The sequence below is a fragment of the Prosopis cineraria genome, unplaced genomic scaffold (assembly GCF_029017545.1).
Source record: "Prosopis cineraria cultivar Desert tree isolate PC_DT_omini unplaced genomic scaffold, ASM2901754v1 PC12, whole genome shotgun sequence".
Taxonomy (NCBI): domain Eukaryota; kingdom Viridiplantae; phylum Streptophyta; class Magnoliopsida; order Fabales; family Fabaceae; genus Prosopis; species Prosopis cineraria.
In genome coordinates this window covers 20,878,634-20,899,316 of record NW_026555343.1, presented here as the reverse complement: position 1 = coordinate 20,899,316, position 20,683 = coordinate 20,878,634, and positions in this window count along the sequence as shown.

Genomic DNA, 20,683 nt, shown 5'->3' with positions numbered 1-20,683 from the left:
AGTATAATATATCCTTAATCATAACATAATCAAATGTTTCATTTCAAATCACCACAACATATAGCAATTCATACTTTTTCTACTTATTTTTTACTTTCTATCACTTTTCCACATATACAGCATGATCACTACCGACCAAACCTCCAAATCATCCCAACATGAAACCATAAGCTTGCCTTAGACCAATATACACTCTTATTAGCCTTGAGCTCACCTTTAGTGGTAAAATCACCCGGCCAAAGGCGTTCTATCTTACTTTCAAACTATAGTTTCCCCCAATATGCACAATGAGGTGTCATTGACTCTAACACCGTATCATACAGACATTATAGAGTCTAAATCTCCAATACCACACCCTAATAGGCACTAAGGAGATAATCTTTAAATACTACACCTCGAAAGGCACTAAGGAGATACAATTCTCTAACACCATACCCCATCGGGCCCTAAGAAGAATATGTCATATGGTCTTATCATCACATTCCATATGGGTGAACTCCTACTCCTATGATTATGCTTTCCGAACCAATCATAGGTTCCCAATCATTACTTTACTCATATATGTACGTATACACTTTTATATCAAATTATACAATTTCAGTACCAGTATAACCAAAACTTCTTTTTATGTAATAAACATTTAATATTACAAATCATGCTTAGTTTAAAATAATTTCATACACTACATAGCATACTCACACACAGTTATAATAAATAGCCAAACAGAGGAAGTTATTTGGTTTCTTCAACCCTTTTGTCACTAGAAAAGTTACTTGTGGATTTCAATTATCATAATAGCTCCTTATAAGCTTCCTTTCTTAATACACTCATGAATTATGCCAATTTACACACAATTGGCACAATTAGTCATTTAGTTCTTCAAATTGACCAAAACTACTTAATTGCTACTTATAGCCACATTTAACCATCTATTATTTTTCATTCATCCATTTTAGATCCATTACCACTAAATTACCACTTTACATCACCTCAATTGGTCTCATTTCACTCAAACACAATTTTCACCCTTATTTTGCCATTGAATTAAGGCCAAATGGAGCCTACAGGTTTAAAGCTCTATCGTTTAGCTCTAAACCAGTCGCAAAACTGTAATTTAACTTCTAAAAACCTTTTTATTACTATTAGACAAGAATTAAACCCTTAAATTTCACTGATTCAATTTCTCTATAACTTATATTCAGAGAAATTTTAGTAGAATGGAAGGTAAGGGTTATACTAGCTTACCCGATAAGTTACTAATTTGAAATGCCTTCCACAACTTTAAAATTTCTTGCCTTATCAGTTAAGCCCTTCTCCTCTTCTCTCTTTCATATTTTTCTAATTTTTTCTTCTAAACTTCACCCAAATTTCATGACTTATGGGGTCATTTTTTGGTTCATACGCCGCAGTGCATACAGTACTAGCCGTGACATGTGGCATAGTGAGGGGAATCCTCACCATGCATACTCTCTTCAACTTGAAATGCAATTCTTTCATCCGTATCTACCCATTCAACATTTAAAGAAAATAAATCATCAAATAGTCATCCAAATCTCTAATCTTTTACTAATTACCACTTTACCCCTGATTAACAACTAACCACTGGATTAAAAAATCAGGATGTTACAATAATAGTGAGCAAGGTTAGGGGAAAGAGTCAAGATAAGCCTAGTTGTGCCATTGTTGTGAAATCTCTAAGTTTTGTGTAATGAACACTTCTTTGTGTATATTTGTGTATAAAAGTTTCTATGGGATTTGCATGCATGTGTATAGTTGTGAATTGTTGAGATTTATAGGTGAAATGAGTAACTTAGGCTAAGATTCAATTGTGAACATGTGGTGAATATGGAAAACTTGTGAAAATTTTGAATTTTGTAGTAAACTTAGCCAAATGGGTGTTTTTGTATAAAATTGTGAAATGTTCATATTTGTATGTATATGATGTGAATTGTGGTCAATCATGTGTATAAGGTTCCTTTGAACTTGATTCAAGGCCTAGAATGGTCCAATAATACAATGTGAGCAATTTGAGTACTTGGGCGCGTTAAATTTTTAGAAAATGCAACTTTTTACACCTGGGTGTCCAAAATTTGATCGGACTGTTAGTTCATATCTAAATTTACCTCATTAATTAACTTATGAAATAAGCTTCATATAAGTACTTAAATCACTCCAATCAGATGTATGTCGAAAGTTCACCCTATGAACTAGTTTATGACAGCAGCAAATACTATCATGTATGTTGTGGTGCGTGCTGTAGCACATAACATGGAGAAGGCTTGCTCGTGGCTCTGTGCCACATACCGTAATGCATGTGTGCACGCTGTGGCGCATGGCTCAGTTTTGACTATATTCTTTTGTTTTAAAGGCATGCATGGACTCTAATGAATACATATGTTTGATTCCATTGTACTATGCTCTATTTTGTATTGAAAATTTTGACAATTTTCAAAACGAGTCTTAGGCTTAAGATTTTTAGATACAGTTTAGTTTAAGGATGTGGTCATTGAATTAACCTCTCCTAATGCCAGGTGGATATTGGGATATGTTATACATTGCCTCTTTAAAATACTCATATTCTCCCTTATCAGTCAACATATATACTCATAAGGAAGGTACCCTTTAGATTATTGCCTTTACCTGTTTGACCTCTTAAGTTGAACTTGAGTGGTTTAGGTGTATTATTTGAAGAAACATCACGTGATTCATGTACTCATCAACATCGTTTATTAGAGCATCAAAAAAATCTCCAAGACGCCAATCATCGATATTATCATGTTGTACACCATTCTTAGCATTAGCATTTAGATTGTGAATAGCCAATCACATTGGGTCAACATTAATTAGATTATCACCTTTTCTAAGTGTAGTCTTCTCTACCTGGTTAATGTCATTAATGGCATAGTCTTTCATGAACTCTACATCATGGCTTCTAACAAGCTTCTTCTCAATAGGATCATATAACTTTATAGCCAAATTCATCCTAAATATACCTGATAAAGATTGCACTGCCTTGTCTTAGCATCCAATTAGGATCTTTCATCCTTTGGAACATGCACAGATGCCTTAAAATCAAAGACTAGTAGATGATAATAACTAACTTTTTTACTAAACCAAACTTTTCTAGCACCTTACTATTCAAAGAAACTACAAGACTCAAATTGATAACATGTACAGCTATGTATAGTGTCTCACCATAAAAATGTTTAGGTAACTTTGCTTTAAAAAGCATATACTTAACTCTTCCCATCAATATTCTTTTCATCCTCTCTACTAAACTATTAAGTTGAGGAGTCTAATGAGGAGTCTTCTTATGTCCAATACCACATTGCTTACAATAAGCATCAAATGGTCAATAATACTCACCATTATTTCCATAGAGAACATCATTGTTAAGCAATTAGGAAACATAAATGCACTATTATCAAAGTAATACACTATAAACCCTTATAAAACACATTTAATTGCATTTAATTATTTAAAACATGTAGTGCAAAAATAATTTTTTATACCAAAATGGTTTTCCCTTCTACAAAAATAAGACCTAGCTTATTCCTTAACTTCTAAATAAGTTTCACCAATAACTCCTACAATATATAAATGATCCACATCACTTATCATGGCAAAAAGCATAAAAAAAGGCTAGAACCCATATCACACAACTTAGGTCAATAGACCATAATCCATCTTAATAGTTCAAATATTAAACCAACCATTCACATAGTACCACTTAACCACTAAAACCATTTATTAGCCATCATTAGGCCAATTTTCAAACTATACAACTTTCAATCAATCAAAAACCTTTACTTAGTAGTACCAACTTTCACAATTAGCTATTACAATGAAAATCAAAGTTTATTTTAAACCTTATTAGATTTAAATAGCACAATTATAACTAAATAAATTGGCTTAAACTATTAATGAGAAAAACACAATCTATTAGAGTTTAATTACCCACTCAAAATAATAAAGCACCATATTGAAACAAACATCCTTAGGACATAAGAAAATCAAAGCTTACAAGAACAAAGCCATTGGAATCAAAATCCAGAATTTTTTTCTTTCAAAAATTGAAGAAAATCAAGAGGGAAGGAAAAAGATTAAAGCAGGGAGCTTACCTCACTAGTAACCGAGCTCACAATTGTCGCAAAGCCTCCCAAATCTGAGCTCTAGCTCCCTCTGTTCCTCCTCTCTCCACTATCTCCTCTTCCTTTAAGTCTCTCATCTGTCACTTCCTTTCTTTTCTTTGTTTCTTTTGTTTCATTCAATCCCTTCCTTTCCTTTATAAAAATCTAATTCCTTTTTTTTTTTTTGTTTAGCTGCCTCTTTTTTCTTAAAAAAGAAAACCTGATTTCTTTTCTTCTCTTTTAAAACATGCCCATAAAATAAGGGCATTTGATCCAGTCTTTACTTCCTAGTGCAATCCTAATCTGACCTAAATCTTTGCCAAATTAGTCTAGGGTTTAAAAATCCACAAACTCATCCCAAATTAATATTAACTTAATCAAATTTAAATTCCTAAATTACCCCTTAATTCAATTTCTTTATTAAATAATTTAACTAATTAATTCAATTTCTTTTAATTTAAATCTAGGCTTTTTTAAAAAAAATTTAGATGTTACACCCTATCTTGTGATAGTAATGACATTTTACATTCTTGTATCTGGATTTAAACTTACTCCTGTTCTTCTCTCTACAATCCTTGAATTCTCTTTTTTGATTTCTTCCCCTATTTTCTATGACAAGCACCTCATACTGAGGTTAAGACCTCGATGGCTTCCTTCTCATCTCTTCATTAAGAGCACCATCTTTGCAAATTTTCAAGGAGATAACATCATTAGGGGTTGGATTAGTTATAGAAACCCGAAATGACTCCTAAGACTGGGGTAGAGTGTTCAAAAGCCATAGTCCTAAAATCTCATCTTCAAACTTGATATCCATTCCTAAAAATTGATCTATAATTACTGTGAAATAATCCCATCATAAAGTTACTTAAATCCTAAAAAAAATTGGAATATTACATATTACAAGGTGCTGGCTATAATAATATACTTGCACTCTCATAAAACAACAACAACCTACTTGCAACAAAATCATGGTGCATTAATTCATCCACGCAAGTACGCACTATAGAATTGTTCATTTTATTTACTTTTGGTTTGTTTTTGTTTCCACTTCGCTGATAAGAAATCTTGCTGTTGAGGATTGGAGAATTAATCAGCAGGGCTTTTTGAGTTTATTTTTTAAAAAATATATTTAATATTGAATTAAATTTTAAATACATTGAATACAAGGTTTAATTTAATTTTAGTAATAATAATAATAATAATAATAATAATAATAATAATAATATGATTTGTGAGATTATGAGTTTATGACTGTGAATTATATGAAAAAAAAATTAATTTGAGAAGTTTAGAGAAAATTCTCCAAATTTTTAAATGAAGGCAAAGTGTTAATAATATTATATATATATATATATATATCGTTGACTTCATTCGCATTTCTTCTGATTAATTAACTATATTGATATGACTATTCGTAGTGTTTTCAAGAGCATATTATTGTTATTACTTATTAGGGATGGAAAAGACAAGTTGGAGCTATGAGGAAGCAAAAAATGGATTGCGTTAATGCACCCATGTATATATTTATATGTGAACTACCATTGTTTTAATAATATAATGTGAACTCTTTAGAGATTATATCTGAGATCTTGATGATTCACTCAAGCTTTAATTAGGTTGTAGATATATCAAGTTTACCTTGATTCAAATTTCATGTGTTTAGTTTAAGTTTTAGGCTTTGCTTATTAGAGTTGATTCTTTAGTTTGAATTACTAAGTTTCGTATTGACATACGCGATAATATTTGTGGTAACTCTCATAATAATGCAAGTTGCTTTTTTTATTTGTTTTGAACTTAATTTTCTGTTTTATTTTATTCTTCTTTCTTTTTCCTAAAATTTTTGGGGACTCTTCTACCCATATGTTCAAATTCAATATTAATTGCCATATAGAGCTACTTAGATCAATATAAATAAAGCTACTCAAATCGGTGATATATTGGGCATCTCACTTACAAGAAATCTTGGCAAATATCTTGGACTTCCTCTTATTCATGAGAAAGTTACAAAACTCACCTTTGCTCCTCTACTTGATAAAAGTACTTCCTGTCTTACTATTTGGAGGAGTTATTTTCTTAACATCACTGTCAAATCTATGCTCATCAATGATGTCCTCTTTGCTCTTCCTAATCATGCCATGTAGACTATACTAATTCCTAATAAAGTTCTGGTTGAACTTGAAAGAGGCTAAAAAAATGTCCTATGGGACTCATTTGATGGGATCAAGAAACCTCATCTTCTTTCTTGGGATTGTATCACAAAGGATAAAATAAATAGGGGTCTTGGCCTTAGAAATCTTGAGAATCAAAATATTGCATATATCATGAAACTTTGCTGGGGTCTTATCGCTCAACCCAAACACCTCCAGGTTTAGATCCTTTGGGATAAGTACATATGCACTAAGTCCACTATTCCTATGGTTTATAAACTAAGCTCTTCTTCTTACCTATGGAGAAGTATTTATAAAATATCCTTTTAGCATGACCAATGGGCTCCTCTCCCTAAACCTCTTGTCAAATATGCCCTTTCTAGTGCCAACACTATAACAAAAAGCATTTATAGGAGCGCTTATATTTACCCTTTCATAACATTTTTTAAATACTTCAAAAACAGGCACTTCTATATATACAGGAGTGTTTTTGAAATGCTCTTATAGGCTGACCCGTAGGAGCGTTTCCATTTATAAAAGCTCCTATAGGTCAACATACAGGAGCTTTTCTACGTAGGTCAACATATGAGAGCTTTTTTTATGTAGGAAAGCCGTCGTAAGTCCATCCTATAAGAGTGTTTTTGTAAAGAAAAGCTCTTGTATCCTGACCTATGAGAGCTTTTATGAATAGAAACGCTCTTCTAAGGTTTTTTTTTAATAAATAGTGACTTTTTATATAGATATACATTTTGTGATTTTTGTCTTCTTGAGACCTTGTATACATTTTGTGATTTTTGTCTTCTTGACACCTTTATATATAACAAATCCTATAACTAAAAAAAAAAAGAATTCATTGAATTCATATACACAACTTAATATCATTGAACACTCCCCAAGTTTAATTAAAAGGCATTACTACATTAATGATAGAAATTCAACTAACAACTTGTCATTTAATTTTAAAGAGACAACTCAAACTATGAACCAAATTGTTTCATCTACATATCAAAATTCTTATAAATAACACTATATTTTAACTACTTTTAATACCTTGTAAACATTGTCTCATGACATATTGGTAATGACTCCTCTATTAAATCTTCCAATTCTTCCACCTTGAAAGACTTGCATTGGGCTTCTTAATAATTCTACAACAATATCCAATTAAACAACATATTTGGAGAGAAACAATTTTAAAATATCAGTCATAAATAAAGATCAACATAATAATACACATCTCTTATCACTTTAAGGATTATTAAAGAATAATGGCAAGTATAGTGCAACCTTATTTGGACTGTAGCTAGCTAATTAACAATTAATCATGTCGCTAGCTAATTAATCAATTCAATCACTCTACCAAAAACACACTCGGATTCCATAAGCCTTTATTTAGTTTATCTTAAATCCAGAATATTTTATGATTGGGCCCAAGAGATATTAAGTTATTACCAGGTTGATTGTATGCATTTATGATATATAACAGAAAAATAATTATTATGTATTTTAAACTTTCAAACCACAACAGATTGTAACATGTAGTAGTCTTGCCCAAATATCATCCATAACAAATATAGTTGGCTTAGATTTGGAAAATTCATAGCCAATTTGTTGCTAATCATCCAACAATATTATAATGGAGCCGAGTCTGATAAGTGATGATGTTGACTCACTGTAAGAGGAAACTCATTAGCAAAATACAAGATAACAAGCTAGTGTGCAAAACGTCAGGGAATCCTACAGATAATTCAATGATATATTAACCAAGAGTCATGTAGAAAGCACATCAATGGCTATATGCAGAAAATACACTATAATTTCAATCCCAGTACGTCACTAATCATATATTATTTCACAAAAGATGAAATTCACATTTACTAGCATTCATGGCTTAGCCACAAAAATAATAAAAACCTTCAATCCTTGAAAACTAGAATTTATTACATGCATCCATTTATTGCAATAAATTTTGAGATCCCTCTTAACAGTTTCACACCATTGATGTCAATTAGAGAGTACATTCTTTTAGAATCATTTTGCAAAATCATTTTACCACCAATAAAGTAAAAGCTAGAAAAAAATGTGCTAAGTCTCACTTGTGCCACTGTCCACTAGCACCAGTAGAAAATCCTAGAATAGCTCCAGCTGCCATCTATGAGCAAAATATAGCATTTGCTACATTGCGTTGATCAGGACCTAAATCACAATAAAAGCAATGTATAACATTTTTCTATAATAGAAATGAGTATAGACTCTATTAAATACTAATAAAAGATGAAAACAAAGATGCCCCAACATAACTCACTAGAACCCAAACAAATAGATAATTTTTTTTTTAAATTAACATAAAAGAGAAGGGAAAATTAGCAAGCGTGCTTGAAAGATAAGCCAAAAGTGCACAAATGACAAGTTAAAAATAGCCAGCTTTGTAACAGAAACGCATAATAGTATATATCCAATAAAGCTCACGAGAAGACAAGTTAAAAACAAGATACTATTGCTACTTTAGAAGCATTTGGTCCCCTAGAAAAGGCAGACTAACAAGAAACATGTGACAATAATTAATTAAATTACCTATGGAAAAGCAATAGCAAGATTTAAAACTCTTATGGCCAATCCTGCATAGTCACATAAACTCTTTCGAAAAAAAATTGACAGACAAAAACAAATGCAATATATGGATTAAGGAATAATCTTTATTAGATACTTTCACAATTATTAGAAGTAAATTAAGGAGTAAAATACTAGAGGACCCTGAACAAATATCAATAGGCTACTAATGTATAATGATTGCCCCTAACTTAGCATCATTGACTCTAGAACTATATACCCATAGCTCCACTATTTGTAAAAATAAAATACTTGAAAGAATATTATCTGCATATGGGTGACTAATAATATTGAACATGAAGTGCTTGTCTCTTACAATCGGGCATTGAACAAGTTAAATGATCGAATATTTAAAAAGTTAACAAGGAAAATAAGAGAATTAGGGAGAATAAGGAAACTTCTCATTGAGATTAGAATGGATTTGAATCGTTCACAAAACCTGATGAGACAATATGGGTCTTGAAAGATAGATCTGGAAGAAGAGACCAAGTAAAATGAGAAGGAAAGCATGAATCTGCATAACGGATAGTGGACTAGAACTGGCAAATGGAGTCTAGAATGAACATGAGTTAGAAGATGTGATTTGGAGGGGTGAGAGCTCGCCAGCAGAAAGAATGGAGTTCGTGGATTGTGTTGTGAGAAGTGGTAGAAGGAGGGTTGGTTTGAATGAGGGCTGATGGAGACAGAAAGATTTAAAAGGATTTAATATAAAAAATAAATCAACATCTTACAAGAGTGTTTTTGACAAAAAAAGCTCCCATACATAAGAACCTACGGGAGCTTTTTTGACTAGAAAAGCTCTCGTAGGTACTTGCTCTTTTTTTATTTTTTTAAAGCATCTACGGGAGAGTTTTTAAATAAAAAAACTCCTGTATTGTTAACATACCATAGCTTTTTTTATTTGGTATGTTCTGCCTCTTTTTTTGAGAACATTTTAAGTAAAAACACTTCAATATAGGCGCTCCGGTAACTTATTTCTGTAATAGTGAGAATTTATTCTTCATGCCAGAGTCTCTGATCTTTGCATACCTATAGGTAGATGGAATTTCAAATTCTTGGTTGTCACCTTCAACTTGATGTGATAAAATAGATAGCATTGGTACAACCTCTAATCCTGTATGGAAATGAAGATGTCCTTTGTTGGCGACCTTCCTCTGATGGAAACTTCTCCATAAAATCTGCATACAAATCCTTGGAATTTTAAAAAGATCAAGCTGGTTATGATATTTGGTCAAAAATTTAGAAGTGGCCTACTTATGAAAAAATCAAATGTTTCTTTTGGAAAGATGCTTGGAATTGACTACAGACCAATTTCATATTTGACAAAGGGTGTGCCCCATCGCAACGAACCTGTGCCTTTGGTTGTAAATCTCCCAATTCAACAATTCATGTTTTATGTAACCTCCTCCTATATTCATTCAATATAAGAGAAGATTACAGTGTTATCACTACTGCGCATCAATCACAACAAATCAAATTTCATTTCAAAAGCTTCAGCCAAACACTTATTTTATGTAATTGATCAGTCCACAAAACAATCAAAGGAAAACACAGCGGAAGTAAATCATACACACTTCAAATATTTAGTGGATATAACCCACCAGCATTCCTATCCTAATTGCATGCATTTCAATACAAAATAAAACTAAAATTTAGTACGTGCGCCGTGGCAGGAGACCAGTGCACCACGGCATGTGGCACAGAGCCATACACTCGCCCTATTTATGTCGTGTGCCGTGGTGCATGTGTTGCGATGCACCGCGGCACGCCTGTCTGAATTTCTGCTGTCATTTTGACAGTAAAATGATAAAATTTCAGCATGCGCCAATTTCTCATACGACATCCAATTAGAGTGATTCAAGTGCCCACACGAAGCTTAGCTCGTATACTAACTAATGAGATAGGTTTGGATACAATCTAATAGTCCAATCAAAATTTAGACACCTGGGTGCAAAAAGTCAATTTTTTCTAAAAATTTTGCACACCCAAGTGCTCAATTTGATCCCTTTCTCTTATTAGACTATACTAGGCCTTGAACCAAGTCTAAAAGGATCTAATACACCTAATTGACCACACAATCATACTCATATATTAAAATTTGACCCTACTACAGCCAATTTCTACAATTAACTAACTTCACGTACTTTGCCATTTTTTTGGCATAACTTAGCCCACTTGGCTATTTTTAACTCATACATCATATTCACAATACAATCTTAGCCCCCAAACTACTCATTTCATCATAATTTGTCCTTTGGCTTAAGATTCACCAACAAAAACAACCATTTCGTACATATACTCCAAGTCATACCCCTTTTTTGTTTCGTATCAACACATTATACAATCAATTAGGCTAGACTTCACAAAATCTCAATTTAATACATGCATGCAACCCTATGGCAACTCATATACACTTATATATATGCAATCTTTCAGTTTAGTTCATTACACAACCTCAGAGTACACGGCTTCATAACTCAAACTGGTCAAGACTCTCTTCCCTTGCCCTGATTGTAACATCCTAAAATTTTTAAGACTCCGGTTTATTTTAAAATAAAATATCTATAATTAAATTAAAATTAAAAATAATTTGATAGAGGTCTAAATTTTGAATTTTACTAAGCAAAAGTTTGGTTTTATTTGATTTTTAACTATGGAAAAAATTACTAAAGTTAACCTGAGCTTTTGTATTATAATAAGTGTTGGGTTATCCACCCTTGGTGGATTAGGCCTATATAAAATGCAAATTGGGGAATGGGGCTCTTGTGACAATTATGAAAGAAGTTTGGGTTCAATATGCAATTTACTTAGGGCCTTAAAATGTAATATTTTCTAACCTTTGAATTTAAATCATGAGTGGTTAGTGAGAAACTGCCGCATGTTCCCATAAGAGGTGGTTATGGGTGTAGTTTTAGTCGATTCATTTTTGTTCTCTGCATGAAGGAAGAAACCGAACGCTCTCATTTTTCCAGTTGACTCATTTTCTCCTTACAACTCATTCTCTTAGAGAGTGCATTTACTGTGTATCCGAACAAAGTTTGACCGATGTAACTTTGTTCTTGCATACGTATGTGTGAATTAATGACTCAAGGTATGTTTTTCCTCATCAAATTCTTTCAATAGTATCAGAGCATTTGTCTTTCCTAGGCTGTGTTTCCTATGTCTAAAGAATCTGATATGCTTAATTATATACATGCAAATCTATAAGTTTAATTTTTTATTTTCTTATGGTGTTTACGCATCGATCTATCTCTGTTTGTTGTTAAGATTATTACTACCGAAATAAATATATTAATATGCTTCTTGGTTAATATGAGTGTTCCATATATGGCTATACATGTTTTGTATGCAATCAATAGTGATGAACATAAGGACCAAAAACAAACCACATAATGAGTGTTTAAAAAATGATTTTTTTTGAACAAAAGGATTGTATAAATATGTATAGCTCCAAAAAACAAAGAAAAAGACACCAAGAATGCATAAAACGGAGACCGAACGGAGGAGATATGGCCTTCAAAAGTTTTGGGTCTGACGAACTCAACCAGCCGAAGGAACCAGGTCAAGTTGACCTGGTTGGGGGAAGATGATGATAGAAATGACGCGTCATTTCTGTCCTAATCAAAAACGACATGTCATTTTGATGTGTCATAAAAAAAAAGGAAAAATAGTTTCTGGGCTACGAGCCAAAAAGCCCCAAGCCAAAAAAAAAAAGGAAACATTTTAGGCTTGAAAGCCTAACCTAAAAAAAACAAAAAAAATCAATTTATGGGTCTACGGGTTGGGTACATAAACCTAACCCAATTTAAAAAAATAAATAAAAATATATATTTAATTTTTTAAAAAAATTAATTAAAAAATTATATATAAAGAGGACACGTGGCGCTTGGGACCCATCGGATAACTCCATCGGCACGTTGTTGACCCCACTATAAAGCTGGCGGTGCGTGTTATGCACGCGCCTCCCTTAAGAGTAGCAAAATTTTTTAAGAATTTCTTGATCCAAGTGCTGGCATGTGTGAGACCAGATTGGGACAAAATTTATCTTAAAAAATCCCTAAATTCGATATCTTTATTTTGATATATAATTTGCATATTTTTTGAGATAAAATAAGAATTTATTTTTGAGTTATCTAGTGCTTTTTATGAGTTTAAAAAAAATTTCTAAATTTTTTTCTTATTTTTTTAGGAAAATATGAAGCAAAAGGCTTATAGCAACACTGATAACTCAAAAAATTATTCTGTCAGTATTGAATATCTGGATGAACCAGATTATGAGCCTCTTAGTAAGGATTCTGATCCGAAACCATTCGAAGAGGAGGAGGAGGAATATGAACCTCAAAGTGGAGATTTTGATTTTGATCCTGAAGAAGATCCCAATGTTGATCTTGAGAATATGCCAGAAGGACCTAAAGAGGTGCGCATGCTGTCAGGACCAAAACATAAATCAGAGGGTGATAAGAATGTTCAAAATAAAAATGAAGATGTCGAACAACCTTTCACACCTTCAATGATCATAAATATATCAAAAATAGAAGCTAAAAGAATAAAAAAATTGGATCAAATTTCTCCAATTGTCAGAGCATATTCAAGCTTCATAACGAAAGAAGAATAAGCCATGGTTGTAGGAGAAATTTTCAAACCACTTAGGAAGGAGCTTGTGCAACATAACAAGCAAAACAAGTCATACTCTGGAAATCCTCTACGGAATAGAGCCATCAAGGGGATGAAAGTACAAGAAAAATATAAATACATAATTAAGAGTTGTTTTTTAGGTCTGTGCCTTAAGCATTGTTCTATTTTTCCAAGAATTTTTTTTATGCTGTATTAAGACCTTGATGATTTATGAAATATATGAAGCATGTTGTTTTATATTTAATTGCTTTATATATACTTTATTTAAGTGGGAGCTCTAAAGTGATAAATTATTTATGAGCCATATGTAACGATTAAAATATTTATAAAATTCTTTATAAACGATAGTGATTTTATTAGAATCAACATGATACAAACGTAGCCTCCTGATCATTGACCAAATAGAGTTGTTATCACTCTAATAAAGAATAATACAAATATAAGACATTGTATGTTTCTCATAAGTATTTTATTCTTGGTTTAATATAGAAAACTATTAATGTGGGATAGTTTTGTCTTCAGAACTAAGAATGGCAACAAAAAGCATTATCGTTGAATTGAATAAGGGTGACAAATTAAACGAGGATAACTAGGATATCTGGCACCGTAAGGTGTCATATATTTTGAAAGAATAAGATGCTATTAAGCTATTGACTAAAGTCATGGCCGAGCCTGAGGCAGGAAACTCAGCTCAGTATAGGAGAGACCAAGAGGCATTTGAGGCATGAAAATAAAAAAAATAGCATCACACGAATAACACTTCTAAGTGCTATGGTAGACGATTTGATGTGCGAATTTGAGAAGCACTCCACTGCCCAAGCCATGTGGGTTGCCTTAAAAGAAAAATTTGGTGGTACATCAACCACCAAATTGAGAAGGGTTACAATTAAATTCAATAACTTATAAAATAAAGTTGAATACTCCCATGTGGTAGCACCTTAGAGAGATGGCTAACATGATCCGTGAACTTAAAGAAGCCAGGCACAGTCTTTCTGATGAATAACAAGTATAGGCTGTAATTAGATTGCTCCTACACAACTGGGAGCATATGAAAGTTAACCTAACCCACAATGAAAATATCATTAACTTTAATGATGTGGCTAAATGTAACATCCTAAAACTTCAAATCTATTAATTAAGGGATAAATTAGTTAAAAATATGATTAATTTATTTAATTATGTTTTTGGGTAGCTAATTGGGTTTTTGGGTCATATTTGGCTCTAAATTAAGATAGGATGAAAGTCGGATCAAGTCGAGAGGTATTGGGGGGAGCAAAATTAACTTGTTGCTTGATGCGTCGTGAGCCGCGGCTTGGACTACACTAGGAAGATAGTATTGTTACCGGTACATACTACACCAGCTAATATTCCTAGCGAGTCTAAGCTCTTATGAGTGGTACAAGTAGAGAAATTGATACAACAAGGGTGTATGGCTTATATGGTTTTCTTTTCAGTGCATGGGGTCTACGATGGATGTATTGATAAGATTGGGGTAGTGAATGAATTTCCTAAGGTATTTACGGATGATATGTTCGATTTACCTCCAAAAAGGGAAGTGGAGTTCACCATAGACTTAGTACCAGGAACTGAACCAATCTTAAAAGCATCATATCGAATGTCACTAATGGAGTTAGTTGAGTTAAAGAAGCAGATAGAGGAGTTACTTGAAAAGGAATTTATTAGACCTAGTGTGTCACCTTGGGGGTCACCTGTGCTATTTGTTAGGAAGAAGGACGATAGCTTATGACTCTGTATTAATTATAAACAGTTGAATAAGGTGACAGTGAAGAACAAATATCCTTTGCCTAAGATTGATGATTTGTTAAATCAATTGGTGGGAGTTTCTGTGTTCTCAAAAATTGACTTGAGGTCAGGATACCATCAATTGAGAGTGCGCTTTGAGGATGTGCCTAAGACAGCTTTCCATACCAGCTATGGGTATTATGAGTTCCTAGTTATGCCATTTGGGTTAACAAATGTGCCTGCAATTTTTATGGACTACATGAACAGCATATTTAGGCCTTACCTGGATCAGTTTGTAGTGGTATTCATTGATGACATTCTAATATATTCTAAAAATGAGGAACAGCATGCGAAGCATTTGAGGATTGTGCTACAAATTTTGAAGGACAACAAGCTCTATGCCAAGCTTAGCAAGTATGAGTTCTGGCCACGAGAGGTCTGATTTTTAGGACATGTTGTGTCCGCGGAAGGGATTGCAGTGGATCCACATAAAGTGGATGCGATGTTGAAATGGGAAAGACCTAGTTTTGTGACTAAAATACAAAGTTTTCTAGGATTAGTTGGATATTATTGTAGATTTATCCAAGGTTTCTCTCAGATAGCTTCATCATTGACTAGGTTGACCTGAAAAGATCAGCCGTTCATTTGGGATGATAAGTGCGAGATCGCATTTCAAAAGTTAAAGGAGAAACTGACTACAGCACCAGTGTTGATTATTCCTAATCTGCGATTGCCATATGAAGTGTATATATATGCATCTCTAAAGGGTTTGGGATGTGTGTTGATGCAAGATGAACGGGTAGTGGCTTATGCCTCTAGATAGCTCAGGCCACATGAAGAAAATTACCCTACTCATGGCTTAGAGCTTGCTGCAGTTGTATTTGCACTAAAGATTTGCAGCATTATTTGTATGGAGCAGTGTTCATTATTTTCAGTGACCATAAGAGCCTAAAATATTTAGTGGATCAGAAGGAACTTAATATGAGGCAGAGAAGGTGGATGGAGTTCTTAAAGGACTACAGTTTCAAAATTAAATACCATCCGGGGAAAGCAAACGTGGTTGCAGATAACTTAAGTCGAAAGTCATTACATGTCGCTTATCTAATGGTGCAAGAGCACAAATTGCTGGAATCCTACTTAGATATTCAGCATGACTCACCGGGTAGCCTACATTCCACAGAGATTACCAATGAGTTTTGGAGAGAGTTAAGGACAGCACAGCTTGAGGATGAGTATCTATTGAAAATTCAAGAAGATGTAGAGGAAAGGCGAACCATAGACTTTAGGTTCAGTGATGATGGTTATGTTGTATATCGAGATCGGGTTTGTGTACCAGATGAGGGTGATTTGAGAAAGAAAATTCTAAATGAGGCACATAAGAGTAGATATACAATTCACCCTGGAGCAACTAAGATGTATCAGGATATGAAGCGGTATTGGTGGTGGCCTAGAATGAAAAGAGATGTCACAGATTTTGTGTCTCGGTGTTTAATTTGTCAAAAGGTTAAAATTAATCATCAGAGACCAAGAACTTTACAACAACTAGAGATACTGAAGTGAAAGTGGGATAGTATATCTATGGATTTCATTTCGGGATTACCAAGAACCTAATCCAGTCATGATTCTATCTAGGTGATTATTGATAGGTTGACAAAGTTAGCCCATTTCTTAGCAGTGCGAATAAGTGATTCATTAGAAAAGTTGGCAGAGATCTACATTCAAGAAGTTGTGAGATTGCATGGGGTGCCAAAGGATATTGTCTCTAATCGTGACTCGAGGTTCACCTCGAACTTTTAAAAAGTGTTGCAGAGAGCAGTGGGTACTGAATTAAGATTCAGTATAGCATATCATCCACAGGCTGATGGACAAATATAAAGGACTATACATACATGTTGAGAGCTTGTACCTTGGAACTAAGAGGCAACTGGGATAGCCATCTTCCTTTGGCTGAGTTTGCCTACAATAATAGTTTCCACTCCATTATAGGATGGCTCCCTATGAGGTACTATATGGAAGAAAATGTTGATCTCCTCTCTGTTGGGTTGAATTGAGTAAGAGAAGCATTATGGGTCCTAATATTGTGGATTAGACGATGCAAAAGATTTAAATGATAAGGTAGAAACTTCTAATGGCTCAGAGTAGGCAGAAGAGTTATGCGGATAAACGGTGAAGGCCGTTAGAGTTTGTGGTTGGTGACTATGTTTTTCTAAGAGTTTCACCTGTGACGGGAATCGGGAGGTCAATTAGACTAAAGAAATTATCTCCTCGATTCATGGGTCCATTTAAGATCCTTAAGAAAGTTGGGCTAATTTCCTACCAGATTGCATTACCACCACAATTATTTAGGATTCATGATGTTTTTCATGTTTCTCAACTAAAGAAGTATCAACCTGATCCATCTCATGTGATTGAACCCGAAGAGGTAGAGCTGCAAGAGAATATGACTTATCGAGCAAAGCCAGAATGAATAGTAGATGTTAAAGATAAGCAATTGCGGAACAAGACTATTTGACTTGTTAAGGTAGTGTGGAAAGGAATGACTCCTAGTGATGCTACTTGGGAGACAGAGGATAAAATGAAGCAGCAATATCCTTATCTATTTCCCTAGGTATGTGTTGTGATTGTTCTTGAATTTTAGGGGCAAAATTCCTTTAAAGGAGGGGAGAACTGTAACATCCTAAAACTTCAAATCTGGAAAAGTTGATTAATTAAGGGATAAATTAGTTAAAAATATGATTAATTTATTTAATTATGTTTTTAGGTGGCTAATTAGATTTTTGGGTCATATTTGGCACTAAATTGAGATAGGATGAAATTTGGATCAAGTCGGGAGGCATTGGGGGGAGTAAAATCAACTTGTTGCTCGCTATGTCGTGAGCCATGGCTTGTGTGGCGTGCACTGCGGTGCACGGCACAGCAGGTAACTTAAATTTTTGAGAATTATAAAAAATGGATAGTTTTTGGGGTGGAAAACCTAGAGCACGAAGGGACTAACTTTGGGCATTGTTAGGGCATTAATTTGGAAGGATTTTGAAGATGATTTGAGTCTCCAAACTCTTGGGTAAGTTTCCTACCCTTCTCCTCTACCTTTTCATCTCATTTTTCATGGGATTTGGAAGAGTGAGAATTTGGTCTGATTAGATTAAGCCATGAGTCAATGTTTTGAAGGTTTCTATTGACTTTAAAGGTTTAATTTAGGTTTATTGATCTTGGATATGTGGTAATAGGAAGCTACTTTCTTGTTTGGTGAATTTTGGATCAAGCCCCAACTTTATCATAAGGTGTTGAAGTGTGATAAGTTGAGATATTAAGTTTTATGTTGTGATAGAGTTAGAAAGTGACTTAAAGGGATGATGTGAACAAATTCTAATCTTGACAAGTCTATTTATTAAGAATATGAGTAAGATGTGGGAGAATTGGGAGGTTAATATTAGCTAATGGTGCTTGTGTTAATAAAAAATTAACATATAGTACTTGTTGATATAGATTGTGGTGTGAGAAGACTTACCTTGACACAAGAAGAAATTTAGTACCACGGGTAACCCTTTTAGTAACAAAAGGGTTGAGGTAACTAGATAATTTTCATTGTTTATTACCTTGTATGAGTTATTCTCAAGTGCTTTTCTATAATTTGTTGAGTATATATGCAAAAATTTTTTAAAGTTTAACTAGTTTAGAAAATGAGTGCAGTATTAATTTGTGAAATTCTATATTTTTGAAGTAAATGGTAAGATTTGTTATATTGGTTTGGAAAGTTATTTATGCATGGTCAAGTGGAGACATGTAGTGAAATGTGGCATATTAGAGGATGGGAGGTCACCCTAGTGGAGATAGTGAAGATTAAGTCCATATGGCATTGCTGGTACCTCGGGATGCCAGGTGCAGTACTCACTCTCCTTAGTGCTCGAAAATGGGTGCAGTGTTGGAGACTTACTCTCCTTAGTATCCAAAAGGGTGCGAAGTTGGAGATTATGCTCCTTAGCATCCATAGGATGCGGTGTTAAAGTAACGACACCCCAATTACTTGTAATAGGGGGAAACAGTTCGGAAGTGGTTTAGGACACCTTGGCCGGGTAGTCCTACCATGGATGGTGAGCTTGGGGACCATACATGTGGTTTGGTTCTGTGAAATAGTCTACTGGTTCGGTCAGGAGTATTGGAGGACCGAATGGTTAGGGATCATGCATGCAATTTGCGGTGATCTTATATGATGTGATTATGTCACTTATTTTAATGCTTGTTTATAACTTGGTTTGTTAAATAATAATGTAGATTATCTTAGTTACTGAGATTTTTATCTCACCCTGTGGTTACCATTTTACAGGTTCTACAAGTGAGACTGAGCCAGGGAGGGAATCGGGTAAGGGCTATCATACTTGCTATATTCTAAATGTAAAGCCTGATTTCAGTTTGAGTCATGTACATAAACTCGTTATATGATATTATATGTTGCTAACTAGGAATGCATATCATTTTGATTGGTTGCACTTGTTTCATATAATGTTGTTGTGTATTTTAGCCTAATATGGTATATGATGTGAATATGTGAGAATTTTTGTGGTGATGGGCTAAAATACCAATATAAGTGTAAGGAATGTTTTATCTATATGGTAACAATGTATTTGTAGTGTATTATGTGGCAATAGAGGTCAAATAGCATATATGATGTTGATTTGGTATTTTGGCCATATTGGGCAAAATGGCCATTGAGTGGCCAAATTTTGTGTTTGGTATGTTTTTGTGTGGTTGATTGGTCACTCAAGTGTATTTTGGTTTATTAGACTTAGTTTAAGCTTCACAATGGATTAATGGTATTAGTTATGAGTTTTGAGTACTTGGATGGTTGAAAATTTCTTTAAAAACTGACTTTTGCATCTGAGTGTCTAAAATTCTCATATGGTGGCGGATCATAACAAAATTGTACCATTAGTTAGCTTATTGAATAAGCTTCGCATGGGTACTTGAATCACTCCAATCGGATATTGGATGTGAAAATAGTGTGTGTTCAAAGTTCATCCAGAAAAGCGGCACATTTCGCGCAAGCCGCGGCCCACGGTACAGTGAGAAAATTTGGCATTCTGTGCCACATACCGTGGCGCACGGACCACGAGCCACGGCGCATGGACCAAAACACTCAAAAATGACATTTTTGGCCCTGTTTTGAAGCGATTTGCTTTCCAAAACTTTTCCATGCTTCCAATACCTTTATAAATCATTAAGTTCAAGCTCAAACTATCAATTTAAAGGGTTTTTATAGGATCCTAAATATTCCTTAATTATTTTTAAAATATTATTAGTTTTAACCCTTATATGGATAATGTGAGCTTAGGAGCAATCCTTGCTCCTAATTATGATTGTTTGTTGTGATTGTGTGGTGAATTTTAGTAATGTCAAGGTGGACATTACACTAAACACTTG